This window comes from Anopheles moucheti, chromosome 2 (assembly GCF_943734755.1).
Source record: "Anopheles moucheti chromosome 2, idAnoMoucSN_F20_07, whole genome shotgun sequence".
Taxonomy (NCBI): domain Eukaryota; kingdom Metazoa; phylum Arthropoda; class Insecta; order Diptera; family Culicidae; genus Anopheles; species Anopheles moucheti.
In genome coordinates this window covers 75,533,788-75,555,188 of record NC_069140.1, presented here as the reverse complement: position 1 = coordinate 75,555,188, position 21,401 = coordinate 75,533,788, and the positions used below count along the sequence as shown (strand labels likewise).

The following is a 21,401-nucleotide window of genomic DNA, read 5'->3' as shown; positions in this document are numbered from 1 at the left end:
TTTTTCGCACGGATGTCAAAAGTTATAATACTCTCTTTCTTTGTTATTGAAGTTAAATATTTAACTTTGTTTAGAAAAAAGTAGAAAAGCACATCATGCTCACCTAGCATCACAGTGTACAGTGTGACTCCAACAAGGCAAGAATAACGTTACAACTCTTATCTTTTAATTAATATATTATAGATAAACATCATTTTTGGTCTAAAAAGTATTCTCTCATGGCGCCAAAGATGGTCCGGAATAATGCATCGCTCAGATTCGCCCAGAGCGTTTGCATCCTCCGGTCAGTTGGTTCAAGACTCGTGTAGGACTCATAGAGGACCACTGGACAAACCAATGAGCGATATATATCTATATTCTGGATCTCAGCAAATGGCGAAGCCCGTAGTAAGCCCCCGTACGATTCCCCTGCACAATGCGTCTTCGCAGGTGATGTCCTTAGCCGAAGTAACGACTGTTCTAAGATAGCGGAATTCCCTAAAACCCCGAGGTTGTCGCCGTCGACTGATACGCTGATTCCCAATTGGGCCCTATCGCGGGCGGAACCTCCAGCAAGCAAGTATGTCGTCTTCGTAACCTGAATTACGAAAGTAACGCCACACACACCTCCTCTGTCGTCTTGCCAATGATGTCAATGCCATTCGCGAAGCCAAGAAATTGGAGAGATCGGTAGAATATCGAGCTACGGATGTCATTGTAAGTCGATATTGAAGAGTCTACTTCTCTACTTCTTGGACGCTGACGAGTATCTGATGCTAAGAAAAAGGTACTCCCTTACTCCTTAGTCGCTGAGGAGTAGCTTCTTGAGTAGATACATGCGTCGGAGACATTCTCATTGTGTGTCCCAAACCATCGAATTCTTCCGGTTTTCGTTACAGTCTGAACATATCCTCCATCATACATCTCAGATTGCGCGTGTTTCACACCTTGCTTTGAAAAAAAGTCGTAACAATAGTCCATAGCTCCCGCTGCTCTAAGATGGCGAGAGCGTTGGCATCTTATTCACCTAAGATGTAAAGACCTGGACGAATTTCTGGACGTATCAGGACGGGTGGTATATGCTTGATTATGATGAAGTCTTTCTGAATCACAAGCGATTGAGCTCAAAGTTCAAAATTCTGCTGTTCTGGTTGTTATCCGAAGTCACGATATTAGCACGGTATCAGTGCTCCCAAACTACAAAGGTCGGACCACACAGAACTCTCAAAGGTTATCGCTGTGAACTGACACTCTCTTCGGGCAGATCCTATTACGATTAGAGTCTCCTGTCGCTAATGATTGAGTGATCCTCAATCCAATTCTTAAGGTTTTGCGTGTTATAGTCGGATGAAGGCTACACGCCCAACTCCGTTGATGCTGTTTGTGTCATTTGAGATGCCTTTTTTGCCAGTCAGGTCTTGTATAAGAACAAGTGGAGTACAAATGTTCTGAGGTTGTAATTTTCCGTACACCAATTAATAATAATAATATTTTTTTCGTTAGAACTTTTGAACCCTTTTGAAGAATATTGAATTCTTCATTTATGTGACTTTCGTGATCAAAACAATTTATTTTGGTTGTTCCTCCGAATAGTACAATTTGAGTAAAATTATACGTATTAATTTATGCAAACACAAAGAACTTCTGTCAGATAAGCAATAACGTTAAGCGATACGTATTCGAATTAATGAATTTCATTCGCCGGACCAGTGCAACTACTCTGCACCAAAACTCATCCAATTGGTTTAAATTAAACGGCAAGGGGCAGCATCCAGTGCTACCGGAATCAATTTCCACCCGTAGGCCTGGTCAGTCTGTCCCCCTCTCTCGGGAACAGTCGTAAAGTAATGTCAAATGACTGGCCAAACCAACCAAACACACACACAGAGCGGTGATTAACTTCAAAGCGTTCGCCCCGTAGCCTTACGGAGTTGGCCCATGGCACGCAGCAGCAAAATCGTAAAATAAGAAAGGCTAAATTGTGGAAATAGTTTTCCACGCCGCTATTGTATCTGTGTGTGTGTGTGTGTGTTTAGCGCAAACAACTTTACGCCAACGGGCCAGCGGGTAGTTGGTTGGTGTGTGTGTGTACGGGAAAGGTCGGTAAAGTTGGTCGTAAATTTGTGAAGCGAGAGCCGTCGAGTGTTGAAAACTAATTTCGACCAAATTGTCATAAAAATCTGCTGATCCGTTGCAGCGTTCCCGCTCTCGAAGCACACTGAGGGCAGAACGCAGAAAATGCCACCGCGCTCTCTAGCAGCACACCGAAAGATTGCAACGCTGATGGTGGTGCGTAGCTTCTTCTATCGAGTATGCTGTTCGCATGTCAAAACTTGCGCTTCTATCGAATGGCGTACGCCGTACACGTTGGTCAGTCATCGGAACGAAATCAACACACACACACACAAAAAAACAACTCCACAAAACTTATTCTAACACGAAAAAAAAGCCGACCGATCGTTCAATCGAAAGAAGCCATAAAAAAATTTTGCGAGCAAAAACCGAAAATCGCGAACCCATAAATTATTTCGTCCCCATTTTCGCGTAAAGAAGCAACAACATCAACACTAAAACACAAAAAAAAACACAAGTTCATTTTATGTCGATAGCGCGTCGATCGTATAAGTGTCCTTTTTTCGTGCCCTCCAAGGCAATACGGGGCCCATTGGGGCCACACTCCATTGTATGGCTACACAACAATTCATACCGAAAGCGCATTGCGTACGCACTGAACGGGTATTGAACGGGGAGCGAAAAGGAGCGCGAAAGAGCGAAGGTTCAGTAGGTTTTTGGGGATATTAAAAATTCGTTCGAACTCGTTGGGCAACAGCGGTAGCATAAACGGAACGCGGTGTTAACCTCACCACCCCGAGGGTGTGCTTTGTCTTATTCGAGTGCAAAAGAAAATCCCGCCGACAGTAAGTCTGCTCCGGCTCGAATCGAACTGCCGCCGATACCGAGAAGGACGAGCGTAGAAGCCGGCGCGCGTAGAACTTTACAACAATCAATTTATCTCTTCAGGCACCCGCTGATGCACCACCATGGCATCTGCATGGCCGGCCAATCGAGGCCGGCTCGTCCAAGGGAAAAAGAAAATTGATGCAAAATCCCTTGTCTCGCCACGTTCCACACGGGTTTCGAAAATTGCCGAGGAGGAAGATTTGCTGCAAGACTGTCGAGATAGGCACGGCAAGGCTAAAAACTGTCGCCAACGGGCCGGCTACGTGCCTTGTTTCCGGTTTAGCGTACAGGCCACCAGCCCTCTGTGTTCGTAACCTTCGTGGATGTTCCTTTTTTTTTGTTGCGTGTGTTGCTCCTACCGCCATTTCCTTCCGAGCCATTTTTCAAGCGGAAAATTTGCTATTTCCTTCTAACAACTCCAAAGACAAACGGCCTACGGAGAATCTCACAGGAACAGCCACTGTGCCCCGCTGTGTGGCTCTGGTGCTGAGTAAGTTGTGAAGATGATAAAAATTCCAATCATCGGAAGCAGAGACGGTAACTTGAGGAGATCCTTCGGAAGGCAACACTGCTGGCGTGGTTCCTTTGCAGGAATGCGGACACTGTGGATGGGCAAAGGGTCACATATCAGATTTTATGTTGTTGTTACATGCCAGAAATGAAAGTTGGAAAGGGCTCGTCAACGCCGCACTCGCCACATTCCGACGTTGAAGTACATTTGCTTATCACCATTCAGCTCCGGTTCTTACGTCAAACATAACTTACCATCCCGTTTCGCCACACACATTTCGTTGCGAAGATGCGCGTCGAATTTGGAATCCGGATTGTTGAAGTTGTTGTAGAAGTAGTGCAGCATTTCTACGCTAATCGCGTAGCTCTCGTTTCGCCGTACACAGCACGTCTATAATTATGTCAAACTACCACAAACTATCGTGATAGTTGCGAGACTTTCGGATCAATCTGTTCCCCCCTTTCCGGGGCCGTGAAGATGCGGACAGTCGACGATACGGGTCAGGACACGTTTAGAATCCCTAATTTCAGCCCCCTTTTTAATCCACTCAGTCCAATGCGGATCTACTAAAATCAGTAAAAACGGATATAAGAAACAAAAGCGGAAAAAACGCCGGAAAACGGCTTTTGAGTAATAATACACAAATACTACAAATGAGGGGCAGTCTTGTGCCTCGTAAATTATATCATTTCAGTTGGTGCGGCTATTCAACGCATCCTTCAGATTGTTATGCTTCCCGTGCTGTTGTGGCTTATTTTTGCGCGATCAAACACTGATAGTAAAATGCAACGCGTGCTGGGGAATTAAAATTGTGTGGCCGTTGATTTATTCCGGCAAATAAATTATTGTGATCGTGTTAAGTACACCGATTCCACTGTAGTCGCACTGTTATGAAGCATTTTTTTTTAAATACTGGGTTTGTACATAAGTTTGTTGCGGATTAAAACACAGCAGTTGGGATATTTAGTAACACAATAAGAAAATAACATGGATTGATGCTAGAACAGAATTACCAATAATAATTCTGATACTATGCTTTAATTTAACTTAACTAATTTAACTATGTTTGGGTTTTAACTTCCTGGCAAATGGTCTACCTAGGTATATGTCGATTTTAATATTGAATAACTTTAATTAAAATAGATTTGCATTAAATATTTAAGAGAAAATTAGGTGGACTATTTTTAAGGTTCCTTCTTTGCGTATTAAATTTCATATAGCTGTATTTATTAAACTAAATGATCCAGCTTGTTTGTAATGATATCAGATGAGGTAATTCAAGAGTGTTTTTAGTACCAAAAAACGCTTCCGGGATCATTTTTCTCCCATTTTCTCCGGTCGCTGGTCGTTTCGAAGAGTGCAAAGTTCGAGTACAAAAACCAACCAAAAAACAAAGCATCACAAATGTTAAAACTTAGCATTATAAAGGATTCGATATTGTTTAAATTCGAGATAAATTAGTAAAACAAATCATTAGAATACATATATGAACAAAATTCGAAACGAAAAAAGATAAGGTCAAACTCTTGGATGGAAAAATGGATTTTAGGTTTTTTCTAATAGATTTTTCTTCTTTATATATCTCCAGTTGTGAAGATTGTCAAAAGAAAATAATGTCCTGGGCCCCCTCATTTTGGGTGATTTCTAAATGGACTACAAGGTTTCCGGCCTTTTTATTATGTTAAGATGGATGTTAATATGTGAAGATCTACTTATTTGAATGTAATGGCTTAAGATCACCTTTACTTTTGTTTCAATGTTAACTATATTTATAATTTTTAGTTTACCCAACTTTTATTTAATAACTTTTTACATATACTTGATGACGGTATTTACCAGCTCAACATTAATTCTTTCAGATACATTAATAATTTATTTTTTTAGAGGAAGCATTCCAAGTAGGAAGATTATTTATCATAAAGTTGGAGTATGCGAAACGTACATTAACGATTCTGAAGGAATCTCAACGTCTAGAGCAATATCTCTATCTATCTGAGGACTTGGACACCGAAATTGTTACGGTACTATGGTGTGACGAGACTGTTCTGAACCAACAATTGTAACCTAGGGCAGGCATGTTGTGATGTCATGCATTACTGGCTTTACAGTACAGCCGATCCATACATAACTTAATTATTAAGGTATTAAGGTAAGAACGACTTTGAAGCCTAACAATCGGAGTCGATTGCCAAAAACATTCGAAGTTAACATAGAAGTCAACCCAGAAGTAGGCTTAAGATTACTCCGGAGATGATCACGAATTACTGCCGGAATTGAAACCTGAATTAACACTAAAAGCGACTTCACTTATAACCTTAATCAGTTATTAGAGAGTTTGATTAGTTTTCTATATTTTGAGATAGCTTTTTTAGGATTTTTTCAACATATTCATATAACATAGGAAATATTCAACAATTTTCCACGCATAAGCTCTTCTACAGTACTACGTTGGAATAATTCAAGTATTCCAACGCTTTCCGTTCGTTTGTTTCAAATTTTTACATGTTTGAAAAGTTTTAAACGAATGGTTTTGCATATCTCAAAGTTTTATTTGTAAATTTTGCAGTGTGTAGCTTGACCTATCAGCTGCGAGCTCGCTAAATGTCCCGGAATCGATCCGGAGTCGATCCGTAAAGAGGCAGAGTTTAATTAATCCGACTTTGGAGAAAAAATTACTAATAATACTAATAATACTTGTGTTTTATTTTATGAATACCAGACGAAAAAGCATTAGCGATTTAGCCCAGACAACTAACATTTATTAATTAAGTATTTTAGTTTAACTAAGTTTGTCTAAGTCTATGATGTGCAGGACAATCACTGTAGTACAAAAAAAAAATTAATCATCATCATTAATGAGACAGGAGGGGAAAAAGTATTATTTTAAATAGTGCTACAAATGCGATAAACCATCCATTCAAGACCTCGCCAGGTGCCTATTTACTTTATGTAACCATAATACCCTCAAAATCATCAGAATTTATTTTTATTAATGAAGAACTGGACTGGCAGTGCTTCTTGGAAGTTGTAAAAATTATCAGTAAGAATTCCCATGCAAGTTTGATAAATTGTTCCACAACTCTTTAGTTAACCTAACATTTTTTTATCGATTGCAACTGTTTCTCGTTTGATTGAACCGATCTTAACGTACCACATTACATCGCGAGCCTGCACACGAGTGGGACAATACCCGGCGCCCTGTACCGCCCCATTTCAACGATCCCATAAATAATATTATCTGCCGGTACATCGTGCAAACCAAAAACCCATCACCGATAAGCTCCACCCCTGGCACATATCAAACACCCATGGGCAAGCAAGCGGGAAGGACCAAAGGCAGCATAATCTAAATGGTCATTTATCAAACTGTTACCAGCCGTTAAGAATCGTTCCCAATCAAACGGGATGTCACGCTTTTTTTTGCTGTAGTATCACCGCAGTACCGCGAAATTCTGCATGTACTTTTTGACACACCGTTGAGCCGCACGTTAAACAGTAACCACAAAATGTGCCACAATCCAATGACGGTGGAGAGTATTTTTTATTTGTTTTATTGAAAACTTTTATCCTACAAATGGAGGGATTACAAAAATGTAAGTGTATCCTTTCAAAAAAAAAAAAAATGAATTGAACTGGAGTATAAACCCGGACAACGTTTATCTAAAACTGCTGCCGTATCCTTTGGGATGGTATAAAAGTCATAAAAATAAAACAACTTTTCATGAGCAAAAAAAAACATACCCAGGAGTGTGTGAAAAAAAAACCCATATCAATTGGGGTGAGACCTACATCCCTCTTCCCGACAAACCCCACCAATAGTCCTGTTGCATCGTTTTATAATTTATTTGCCTACGCAGCCCGAAATCTCGCCGACAGCATGGACACGCACGCAACCGATAGAGCGATTGAAATGCGGCATTACACTATGTTGCGCCAAACACCAAACCACGTTGGATGCTGGACAGCCCAACAACAACAGCAAAAAAAACTGTGCCCCCCGTTTGCACAAACAGGTGTCATTGTAGGTGGGTGAGACACGGAACATGCTCCATATAGCTCACTGTCACCATACGCACGCACCACCACCAACAGAGTGTGGTGGTTATCATTTTTTCCCTCAATATTTCATGATGCTGTCCCCCCCATGCACCAACGCCATGTGTGCGATGGTCTAACCAAACATCTGCCTGATGTGCGATCACGAACCGCTTCAGTGGCGCAGAATATTTTTACCGAAAGCAGCACGCAACAGCAAACACCAACATTTCACGCTTCAACAGTAAGGTTCGCGATCCTGAATGACCCTTACACAGGGGTGTGGTGGCCTATGATTGGGACGATAGAAAGGATATGCGATTTTTTCCCACCCTCCAGTAGGTACTGGAACTAGAAACGAGGCCTAACGGTGTGAAAATAGAAATTACTCTTCGAGGCTCACAACAAAAAACAATGAAACCTTTACTAAAAGCGCATAACCACCGATATCTGGAGGTCCCTCTGCCACTATTCCTCTACCCAGCGTGCATGGTAGATTTACAAACATCAAGCAGATAAATTTATAGCTGCATCGCGTATAGTGCATAAAAACGGCAGTAAAAAAACACGAATCCAGTCTCCAAACAGTCGACGAGTGGCGAATAAAATAATCCGCTAACACGCTCCTCTCTACCGGTCCGGAGCGCGGTATTGATGGTGGGCCCGGCATTGACACACAGAAAGGATCGCAGGATTTTGGTCTCACGCGGAGGACATAAAATTTTGGAAGCAATCAACGAGAGCGGCAAAAAAAATCCACAGATTGTGGTCAATCTGGTCTGAACAGTGGAGGGTAAGACACGGTGAGGTACCGTTGCCGGACGATATAGGTCAATATTTACTCCAGATTTGGTCGCGCTGGAACGAAGCATCCTCACGTTTTGGTTTAGTGTGTGGTTCCCTTTCAAACTGTTGTCCTACCGCCCAAACCATACACTCCATATGCTTCCGTGCTGGTTGTGTTTGGTACCAGTGATGCAGAAATATTAAGCAGCTCCCTAAATTTAACAGCAACAAACAAACAAAACAAAACAAAGCAAAAAAGAACACCCCAAGGGGAAGAGGTGTTCGCGCTTATCTGCATTGGGAAAATTGAAAATCTGCAGTGGCAAACAACAGAAAAAAAGAAGACCTTCACGCAATGAAGGATAATTGGAAGGACCCCGTTGGCGCTCTCGAAGTGGTTTTTTTTCAGTTGGTTTTTGAACTCGGGGGACGGGAACACAAAACGCTGCAGTAAGTCGTAAACAGGGTCGCGCCCCCCCCTTGTCGCCCGTATGTACGGATAGGTGTACTTCCGGTGTGTCTCAGTTCGTTTTGTTTTTTTTTATCTTTTCTTTGCAAAAGGGGGCATGAGGTAGTAGTAGGCTTGGAGTAGTTATTCTCACGGCATTGTACCGGCCGTCTTCAGTCAACAAACATCCCGGTCACCCGGTGGGGCACTTTTCCGTGATCGGCTACCTCCCCCCGTCCTGGATGTAGATTGCAATTTTCAATTTTGGGTCATCCAAAATAACACAAGAAGAGCTAAAATAAAAAAGCACAAGAAAAAGGGATAAACATTAGTGTTCGTGATGCAAACTGCGTTTGTGCACGCTGCAATGTCTACTTACACACGCTTCGGCTTTGGCGGGCCGGTGGAGCTTCTTGTGATGCGTCATTTCTTCACGGCTAACCAATTCCACTAACGATGGGATCCGTTCCTTCCTTGCGTGGCCGGCCATGGTCCGTTGTTGCCGCAAAACCCAATCCCTGGGGTGGGGAATTCTTCTGCCCTGTGATAATACACGATAAATCTCCTTTGCAAACATTCTTTTCTCGTGGCTCCCGGTCTGACCATGGGGAGATGGAAAACGGGACTCTACCCCCGTGGAACGATGCCAACTGCGTGCAGGGTGGAGTTCAACCAACAAGCCTTAACCGAATGGGCCACACCACAGGCAAACATGTCCCTCCATTCCACCAAGGAGGAGCAAGGAGCATTTCGCGCTTGCAAGCCTGCAGCAGCACCAAGCCCCCGGGGAACGGTAGGCCATCGTTAGACAGAAGCGTTGCACTCTCGCAAAAAGGGTGGAGCGGAAAGAAAGTTCCCCAACACCGGAAGCCGTAGATTTTGTGCAAGTTACGCATTCACAAATCAAATCGTACCTTACCAGTGGCTGTTTGGCTGCCGTTTGGTAGAGCTGGTACAGCTGGGGTCCGGTCGTAGTAGTTTGTATGGGTTTTTGGGCAAATTTACTGCAATTTTATCGTCACCGATCGTTTTGGGTGAGGTGTAACTAAGAAGCGGAAGCTTCATCCTGGCTGGCTTGAGAGAAAGACATCCGAAACACTTCGAAACGGCACCGTGCCGTTCTTGTGCCGCCGTGAGCACGAGTGAGCGAGCGACACACTTTTTATCACGGAGCACGGCCGAAAACCGATACGGATCTTGCGGCGGACGGTTCCAACCGGGGCGGGCGGGGTTCTTTTGAACGGTTAGTTGTGCGTTTGTGTAAGTTTATGGAGTGGATTTAAATAATTACAACGGATGGCTTACGGGTTTTTGTAACCGGTTGGCACCGCAACACTGGGATTTGGGCCGTAGTTTAGCACATGTTGTAGTAATAAAGATACGACAACGAAACTACAACACTGTCTGCCAGCAATACGTGTACGTGGAGACGGTTTGGCAATTGTAATGTACCAGCTCAGCGTAGGTAGAAGTATTAATTCAAATGGCATGGAAATTGCTGGAAAACAAAGAGTTTTTTTTTGTATGTACAAACTATTTTTTTGATATAATTTAAAAACAACATGGATGGATGAAACAGACAGATTTACCTGGAGGAATAGTAATGAAGGGTGCTCATAAAGATGTATGAAGCAGATTGAGAACACCAAGCGATTATTGTGTCGTCTGATAAGAAAGTAAGTAAGAATCATTTAGTTTGCTAATAGTTTGCTGAATATTTCAGGTATACACCTGCTTTGTGCATTTAATCGTGTCCTCCCCATAGCATACTTAGTGCCAAGAAGCTCGATAAATTAGGATTCCGGCAATCCTCTTCTATCCTGAGCTCAAATCCTATCTGCGTGATCGTTCTCTATCCTCTGTAATGAATGTCCTCTCCAATCCCTTTTCGTGTACATGTGTCTATCTGGGATGTAGTATTTTAAATTGCTTTTTGTTTTTCTTTGTTTGTCCAAAATAAATATCACCACAGCATCACTTCACACAACAACATGATTTTTCCCGTTTAATGTTTTGCAAATAATCTTACAACTTTTCCGTCCTGTTTTCTCACCCTCTGATTGTCTCTGATTATTCCAAGATCATCTCTCTCTCTTCTTGGTATAATATTGACCTACTGTAGAGTACTAGGTCATAATCAGTAGTGGATCACCTTCTTTAGGAACTGGACGGAATGAATGATAGTTGTCTGACAAATGACAAATGTCTCCAAATACCCCCTTTTGTTGAGCCCTCCGGGACTCCTTCTAGCATTACATGGAGAGGGTTCAAAAGCTTCGCTTTTTGAGCACTTTACTGGCATAATCCATATACACTTTTGGACCATATATACCAATACTAACTATACAGCATTTTACCGAGCCCCTCTCCGTACGCTGAGGGGGCCCTGATCGCCTACTCCCACCCACCGTTAGGATCCGCCACTGGTCATAAATATATGGGTCCTTGCCATTTCTGGCTTACCTATACTAATTTTACCACATAGCCGGATAAGTCACAAGCACTTGCGCCCTACGGGGGATTATTATTCGAGGTCCGCGGATGAGATTTTGGTCCAGATCCGTTCGTGTGAAGACGGGCACCGCTGCTATTATGCCACCGGGCCGCCCCAATTCCAACGTCATATAAATGTATCTTCTAAAAGGTGCCGTGCTAACAACTGTCTGCGGTTAGACCACAGAATGAGTTTACCGGACCTACAGTAGTCTCCATCTCCTCCGCCGTATAGTCACTGACTACTTCGACCCCTTATGCTTGAGGTCTCTATATTGTAACCATATAGACTAATGTAGTGTAGCCACGCACTAAGCATCGATAAGTTTCGTTAAGTTAGGTTTCGTTAAGTTAAGTTTTCATAGTGTTAGTTAGTTTGTAAGTTATAAGTAATGGAATAAACCGGAGCGCTTCCTCTTTGGTCGTTCGACCGTAAAACAGTGCGGTTCTTTCGAACATTACATGGCGATCCTGCCAGTCTAAAACACGTGTTATTAGAAAAAACCCATCGGATCATCGACAAAAATCTGGCCACCGATGTGCGACACCCCGACAAAGTAGTAATCACGTAATCGCCCGGACCAATCATCAATTTAACTGATAGTTGAAGCAACACCTGATTGAACCAACAACTATTAAAGCTACCCATCTCGGTTAAAATACACTGAAGGTGTAGAAGGTCAAACCAAAGTTCGTGTATGTCCCACTTTCATCACGGACGCAGGATAATCGTATGCGGTTAAATGTGGTATCCGCTACTACCACAGACGAAGTATTACAACAACAAAAGTCATCTCATTGCAACACGTGGTGGCATGTTAATAAACACCCGACGAGCGCAGAAAGCAGCTGAAACAGTGCAGAACAAAGAGGACGCGTGCTACAAACAGCTGAAGCGGGGCAGAACATACAGGACGAGCTCTAAATAGAAGACGAGCGTGACAAGCAGCTTAAGCGGCGTTGTGGATAAAAAAGGACAAAGAACTGCGTGCGAAGAAACTCCCGGATGCTGATATCGCAATTGCTATGTAAGTACGCATAACACTCCTACTACTACTGAAAGAACGCTAAATGAACCTAGTGCCGAAAGCGAATTTCAAATATGTGTTTGTGTGACGATAAGATGTAAAGTGCGAAAAGTTGGGTTAGGATTAGGATGGCAAATCACATGTATAGGAGTTAGGGGATTTTTGTTAAAAATCATATGTGACAAGCCGTGAATCAGAGAGCGAACGAATGAAAAAAAAAAGTGATAAAGTTGTTTCGGTTTTCTTGAGGTCACAACGTGTGTTTGGTGTGTGCTCGAATCGGTCCGATTGCTCTATAGGTCTAGTATATTATATTTTTTGCATTGCCTCACTCTCTTGTTCATTTTACATTTATCATAATCGGAAATCATTTTTCTTACGTCTGTATCTATTCCATTGTCTCAACGGTCTTCGAGGTTTATAAATTACTCGAACGATTCTTTTTTCTCTTCCACTTGTCTTTTTCTTCGACTTATCTTAACATCAAAATTCTTGTTTTCTTCTAAATATTACTAGCATAATATTACTTGTCTTACTGGTAGCCCATTTTACGATTCGATTACTATTACCACCGTATGTACGGTGCGCGATATACTCGTTCGTTGCATGTACCTCGCATGCCCGCTAAAACACGTGGAAGACCAAAAGCTAGTGAGAAAAACAAAATGGCGGAAAAATTGGATTTAAGCTTAGCACTCAAGCTAGTTAAACCTTTTTCGGGAAAAGCTACGGATTTATCAAGCTACGTGGAAAGTGTTCAATTATTAAAGGATTATGCAGAAAAAGTGGAAGATGCACAAATTTTAAGGCTAATGAAGGTCACATTAACCGGAGCCGCACACGGCGCTATTGACGGTGCCACTACTGTAAACGAAGCGTTTACTCTTCTAAAGAAGAGGTTTGGTGTAAAAATCTCACCAAATGCTGTCGAAAATGAAATGAAGTCCTCTAGGCAAGCGGAAAAATCAATTACAGATTTTGGGGCTGAAATAGAAGCGCTCTCGACCAAATTAGCGGCAGCTCATGTGTCGTTGGGAACTTTCTCAACTGAGGCAGCAGCATCAAACGTAGTACAACCCATAGCCGTTCGAGCATTTGTTAATGGGTTAACCAACCCAACTACGCGGTTCTTCTTGAAAGCTCGGAACCCCACGTCCATGACAAAGGCAATTTCAGATGCACTCGAATGTGACGATACAACACCAGAGTCCATTGCTGATTGTGCATTTTTAAATCCCTATTATTCACATGGGATATCAAATCGGTATCCCCGATACACATATCGGCGACCCCAATACAACCGTGGTCACAACTATTACAGGGGTTACCACTCACGAGGACACCAACCAGATAGAGGTTACCATTCACAAAATCATCGATCACGTGGTCGAAATTGGCCGAATCGAAGCAGGGATAATTTCTATACCGATAATCAAACAGTGAGACCTTCTGATAGAAATAATGCTAATTTAGTAGCATTACCACAGGAACAAGAAGACAACGAATCAAGGGAGATAGATTTAAATGAAGAAACCTCTCCATTGAGTGACCTTTTTCGTTAGTTACAGTTTAAACAGTAACACACAAGCAGATTTCTTTTTATTCAATTGTCCCATAAAGTTAATAATAGACAGTGGAGCATCATGTTGCATATTAAGCTCCAAAATTGTGCCTCCTCATATAACTATAAACACTAGCCTTCAACTATCTGTACGAGGCATAAGTGGTTTCACCAAAACAAGAGGATTTGTCGACACTACCATTTATCATAAATCTATTCAATTTCCTATTCGATTTCACGTTTTGGACAGTTTACCTTCGAACGCGCTTGGATTGATTGGAACAAATTTTTTGAAAAAGTTTGGAGCAAAATTAGATTTTCAAAATGAGACATTGATTTTTCAAAACATTCCTAATTGTTATAAAACAATCAACATACCGCCTAGAACGGAAATCATTACATATATCAACACTTCTGAAGTTAATACATGCGTTGTTTGGAATAATGAAATTATTCCTCAAGTTTTTGTATCAAATACTATAGCTCAGCCATCGAATGGAAAAATTCCCATTAAAATTGTTAATTTAAAAAATAAACCAGTTCAAGTAACTAACTTTAGTCCCATTATAAAACCAGCCTCGGACTATTCAATACTTTGCATCAATACATCGAAATACAACACTGAGCACGGAACCCAAACTTTAAAGGAATTAAAGTTAAACCATTTATCCAAGGAAGAAAAACAAACCATTCAAGATATTTGTCTCAAATTCAATGACATTTTCTGTTTAGAAAATGATTCACTTAGTACAACTAATCTCCATGAAGCTTCTTTACATTTAAAAGAAAACACTAATCCATTATACACCAAACAGTATAGATTACCGCATTTCCAAAAACCAGAAGTGGAAAAACAAGTTAAGCAAATGATAAAAGAAAAAGTGATTGAACCAAGCGTATCGGAATGGAATAGTCCTATTTTATTAGTTCCAAAAAAGTGCTCCAAGGACAAAAAGAAATGGCGTTTAGTGGTTGATTATAGAAAGGTCAATACAATACTCCAGGATGATAAGTTCCCGTTACCAAATATCGAGGAAATTATAGACTCTTTAAGCGGAGCTAAATATTTCACACATCTAGATCTATCGCAGGGTTATTACCAGTGTGACCTGAAACCTGAAGATAGACCAATAACATCGTTCACTACTCCGTCAGGACAATATCAGATGACCCGCCTTCCAATGGGTCTAAAAGTTAGCCCGTCCATTTTCTCGAGGTTAATGACAGTCGCAATGTCTGGTTTGAATATTGAAAAATGTCTAGTGTACTTAGATGACATAATAGTTTATGGAAAAACTATGAATGAGCACAACAAAAATTTAATGACAGTTTTCGAACGTTTGAGGAAGGTTAATCTAAAGCTTAACCCTAACAAATGCAATTTTCTTCAAAAGGAGTTAGTATATTTGGGGCATCTTATTTCGGCTGAAGGCATTAAACCGGACCCGGCAAAAATAGATTGTATAAAAAATTGGATCGTCCCATCAACAGCAGACGCAGTAAAACGTTTTGTAGCTTTTGCAAATTATTATAGGAAGCATATTCCTAATTTTGCCAGACTTTGTATTCCCTTAAACGAACTAACTAGAAAAGGAACAAAGTTCGAATGGTCAGATGAATGCCAGAGAGCGTTTGATACACTCAAAGATAAATTTATAAACCCTCCTGTTTTGGATTTTCCCGATTTCAGTGACGAAAACAAATTTACGTTACATACAGATGCGTCGGGTTACGCTATTGGTGCAGTCTTAAGCAACAAAAATGGAAGACCAATTGCATATGCCAGTCGTGCATTAAATAAAGCCGAGCAGAACTATGGGACGATTGATAAAGAACTGTTGGCTATTGTCTGGGCAACAAAACATTTTCGTCCATATCTATACGGAAAACCATTCAATCTATACACAGATCATAGACCGTTAGTATTCCTTTTTTCTATGACTGACCCGTCAAGTCGTCTAACAAAGTTTCGATTAGCTCTAGAGGAATACAATTTCACAATTACGTACAAAAAGGGCAAAGATAACGTAATTGCTGATGCTCTATCTAGGCTCACTAGCGATGGTCTAAAAACTTTAAAGAACAACATTTTTCAAGTGGTAACACGGTCGAAAGCTAAAAACCAATCCTATCAAGAGGATATGAAGAAAAACAAAATGGATAATGACCATCTCAGCACACGTACAGTCTATTTGGAACTAAAAATTGACCCTGTTGCGAAAGAATTAATCATTTCAAATGAAAAAATCATTTTTCCTGTTATTACGAGCATAACTCACTTACGAGGAGTTATGACGAAGATAAAGGAACATGAAAATTATTTAAAAAAAAAAATTTGTCTTATCACGAATGAAAACGAAAAAACTATTAAAAATTTGATAAGTAAAATGCAAATTTTAAACATGCATGGGTTACCAAGAATAATTCAAATAAACAAGAATGTGAAGATAATAGATGAAGAGGATATTGAAAAAAAGAAGTTAATAATGAATGACCATCATATACTGCCAACAGCTGGACATGCGGGAATTCAAAAAACGCTACGTACAATAAAACAAAAATATACATGGAAAGGAATAGATGAAGATGTAAAACAACTGATAAAATCTTGCCCACATTGTCAACATTTTAAAGAACACAACAACCCCAAAATACCAATGAAAATAACAGAAACCGCCTCAAAACCAATGCAGAAACTATATCTGGACTTAGTTGGACCGCTAGTTAATTCGGAGGGATGTGAGTACATACTGACCACTCAGTGTGATTTCACGAAATTTATAACGGCAACACCGATTAAAAACAAGAAAACGGAAACAGTAGCAAAAGCTTTTACGGAAAACATTATATTGCGTTACGGTATACCAGAAACAATCTGTACAGATAGAGGAAAAGAGTTTATGTCAGAACTATTCTCGAGTATATGCAAATTATTACAAATTCAAAAATTAAACTCTACGGCATATCATCATCAATCTATAGGATCATTAGAAAATTCACACAAAATGTTAGGAAATTTTTTAAGAATTTATTGCAACAAAAACCCTTTAGCTTGGAAACACTGGATTAGGTTTTATGAATTTGCGTTTAATAATACGGTGCATATATCTACCGATTTTACTCCATTTTTTCTGTTATACGGTCGACATCCTAATGTACCATCGAATTTAATGAACGAGCCAAGCGAGCGCATATCTCACGACATGAATAATTATACTGAATTTATAAAAGCTAGATTAAGAGTAGCTCATAATATTGTTAAAAATAGATTAACTAATAGGAAACTAATTAATAAGAGAAATTATGATACAAACACGAAAACAAAAGCATTTGAAATAGGGGATAAGATCTTGTTAAGGAATGAAGTAGGAAAAAAAATGGATTATAAATATACAGGACCTTACCAAATAGTAAAGAATTGTAATGAAAACGTGGTAATAAATTTAGGAAGAAAAAACGAAATAGTACATAAGAATAGGGTTAGAAAGTTTTTTGAATAGTTTTCCTTTCTTCTTGAATAGTTTTAAGTAGCCTGTATTGTATTTTTTTTTTGTAAAGAATGGGGGTGTATTGTAGACACGCACTAAGACTCAATAAGTTAAGTTTTTATTTTTTTTGTTAAGGAAGGGCGTGTAGTGTAGCCACGCACTAAGCATCGATAAGTTTCGTTAAGTTAGGTTTCGTTAAGTTAAGTTTTCATAGTGTTAGTTAGTTTGTAAGTTATAAGTAATGGAATAAACCGGAGCGCTTCCTCTTTGGTCGTTCGACCGTAAAACAGTGCGGTTCTTTCGAACATTACACTAATACTAGAGTTGTGTGGTCGCCATCCACACTCATCCTGATGCTAAGATTTGAACGAACCCAATAAGCATTTACGCGCTTTGCACTCCGAAAGATCTTAGGCTCAGGTCACCGACTACCTTCCTGACCACTCTATTGTCTAGTACTGCGGTCTTGAAAGTCTCGAAACAACGCGCTCCCAAACCCAAGCCCTCAATCCTACTGCATGATATCAATATCCCCAGCAACACTAAACTTTAACATTCCATCCCGCATTCTCCGATCCCGATACTCGATACCTAAACGCCGTATGCAGTTTGGTTGTAGTACTGGTAAGCTAATTTGATTATTGTTCATCTTTTTTTGGTTATCGTTACCGTCTTCGTGTTTATGATTAATAGTTTTGTGCATTTAAGTTTTATTTTCATCCTTTAACTTTTCTTTTAGACATCTTCTTTCTTTTCTTCTTGCTCCATGTTTCCATTTTCATTTTATTCTCAAATTTATAACAATAATTGTAAAAGTACTAAGTTGAAGTGAAGGTTTGAAAGTTCAATGATCGACTCACATTTCAAGAATACATTTCTAAAAAAAACCCTTCAAATGATTAATTAAAAATCGCAAATAGTTTGAGATATATTTTATAAAAACCAGCCAAATTAGCTAGTTACACAACAATGAGGAGAGTGTAAATATCGAACCCGTTATGCTAAGGCAAAAACAAAAACCGTGCACCCATAACACAGTATATTTATGTAACAAATAAACACGCACTACTACTACTACTGCTATTCAAGCATACATTTCTAGAATACACATATCTAAAATAGAATAGAAAATAGAAAAAAAAAAATTATGCGCTCCACAATTGCTGTTTGAGCTGTTTAGCGCAAGAGACATCCTGACGGTGGGCGAAAGGCTAGGGTTATGGCTAAGGCTAAAGCTTAGACCCCAACAACCTATAAAACCGATAATAAGCCCGGGATATAGCAATTTGCAAGGAGGAAGTGTCTTGTAAAATTTGTAAATATACAAAAATACAAACTCAACACATTGTTGATAATACGGCAAAAGCCGTCATAATGGCAAAAATAAATAAATAAATAAGGAACCTGTTGGATAATTGAGTATCCCTAGACCAAGTTATATGCAAACCAGTAGCGGATCGTTCCCCTTCGAGGCCCTGGGCGGAATGATAGTTAGGGACTCTTATTTTAAAAAGGGTAATTGGAAGGGGGGGTTTGCTTTTCTAGTTCTTTGCTATGACAAATTAACATAATCTTTCCTGTTTAACAGCTTTCCTCGAGGCCCCCCAAACAACGAGGCCTTACACGACCATCTACCGTTTAATCCATCACCTGACCATGTCAAAACAACGGGCTCAACTCCAAGAAGAAACAGAGGATGTCTACGCTTTAGATTAAGTGCTGGATAATGATTTGTCAGATGAAACCCGTGAACGGTTTAGCAGTTTTATGGATAATTAAATAAATATTATCACTACGATCTTGCACGCTTTTGTGCTTTCAGCGCTATTAAATTAAAAAATGGACATCTCAGGTATCCTTACGACAAACAATAATTAGACATTGAATGTTATCACTTTCCATTAATGTTCGTAAAGACTTAAAGATTCAAACTGTTTTGAAAATAATACATTAAATAATTACGCACCCAGTTTAACAATCTATCCTTGATCCTATAGCATCTTTGTCTCTGGGGCAGTGGTAGAAAGCAATCCATGACAGATCACGTTTGCTCTTTAGACTTTTTTAGTCTTCCTTTTCTACAATCAATGAAGTGGTAAATTTAAGGATTAAGTTAAGTTAAGAATTTGATTCTTTTATGTTCAATATCCTTGAAGACTATTGAAATTTTAGCCCAAGACATTAATTATACAGTAATTAGACTAGCAGTGCACTCCAAGTTTTTGGTTCTTGATTCTTGACCCAAAGTTCAGCGATAGTTTTGTATTTACAATCATCAGCTTGTAGTGTTTCGCATAACCATCTAAAATGTTGCGTTGATCTGATCATATTATCGTGGATCTGATAAAAGAACATCACTACAATGCTATTTCTAATAGCGTGATTCACTAGGCTACTATTATTAACTGGGAGTCTACAAATATGCAGTTATTTGAAGTGATGAAACGCATGCCAGAGATCGAAATGATTTTTGTACTCTCACAAACGTTTGAATTAATTTTTAACTGTCTCTCGCTTTTTTTCCAGATTCCAGACACAATTGTTCTTGAACTCGTCGAATAAAACGCCCAAATAACTCTAATTGACGCCATTCCGGCCATCGACGTCTAGTTGAAGTGTGCAGCTCCGTCTTCAACGATCGATTACACCGCCAACAACCAAACACCAAGACCGTCACATCCGGGATGGCGTCCTCATACCCACACAGCCCGCCCACTTGGCACATCGAACCAACAAAACCCAAACCCACCCGTCCGCCCAAAAACACCCAAAAAAAAAGTGCAACCCCCACAGCAAATGCGAAAGGAAAGCGATGAAGGAAATCATGAATGATATACAAACACGCGTAACCGCAATTGAAAGTCGTGGCAGTAAAAAAATGATGAAACGGATACCCCCGCCCACCGTATTACACACCACCACCCACCCACCCGGCCGGACGCATTCATAAATCATTTCCAAACGCACGACCGCCCACCCCACCACCGGTTCACGTGACAACCTGCGAACGCCACGCATTAATCCGTTTCCCTCTGATAAGCCATCGCCACAACGGGATGACGCAAAGACACCCGGCGGCTGTTGGTGTCGGATTGTGCGAAGAAAGCATGCAAAGTATGGCCCTAAAAATGTCCCCTCCCCCCCATTCGTTGGTGGGAATTTCGCTGCCGGTGTATACAGGAGGAATGTACGTGCGTACGTAATCGGTCTTTCTCTTTGTTGGGGTTTTCTGCGTGCGATGACCTTGCGATGGTCATTCCGAGCTAAACGGGCCGTGAAAGCTAGTGAGACTTCAGCAGAAAAGTGTGTCACCCATCGGGGCGACAACGAAGGAACGCGTAGACATAACCGGATGCTTGGCGGAAAGTAAAAGTCGCCGGGACCGACATCCACCCCTAAACCCTCTCGAGGAAAAGGAAGAAATGCAATAAAAAAAAGTTTCCACAACTCTCGGGCTCGTCCGGGAATTGAACCCGGGACCTCTCGCACCCGAAGCGAGAATCATACCCCTAGACCAACGAGCCGCTTGCAGATCACACCACTACACTCCGTACTGCTTGTACCGACATCTACCGAGAGTAGGTCGTACTACCGCTTTGCTTCGGGCGTTGTACATTGGTTTAACACCAATTTGCTCCTTTTTGTCCACACCAACCAAACGACATGCCGTGCAAAAATAGCACCGATTTAGCACTCTCCACAAAGCAGACTTACCGTTCCTAATCAATAACCTCCAAATTGTGCAGTATTGTCACCGGTTCAACAAGCTCTAAAAGCCTCCGTTGAGCATCACTTTTTCACACCGTGTCCCACAATTTGATGTGTCGAAGGCCGCTTTTGATGTGCCGGAAGATAAATGATGGCGCGAGGCAGGTTTTTACCTGCACTCGACGTAACCGATGAGCCAGAACGCAGGTTGATTGACCTACGGATGGTGCTTTTTGTGAGGGAGTATGAGATCCTTTCGCTCCTCTTCCATTAGAGCATCCTGCAGCTGCAACCCGTTCTATGCACCTAGCAAATGGTAATGGCAAAGGCGGAAGTTAACCAGTGGCTCATGGTTTGATCGGCTGAAAAAGTGTTTCTGTGTCGCCCCCGAGGGACACACGGC

At 40.8% G+C, this 21,401-nt stretch overlaps 1 non-coding gene across 1 annotated transcript; it reads right to left on the bottom strand.

Annotated features, from left to right (window-relative positions):
- Positions 1-20,742: 20,742 nt before the first annotated feature.
- Positions 20,743-20,814, bottom strand: Trnap-cgg (transfer RNA proline (anticodon CGG)). The gene has a single exon. It is a non-coding gene; the product is annotated as a tRNA-Pro (tRNA).
- Between the last annotated feature and the right edge of the window lie 587 nt (positions 20,815-21,401).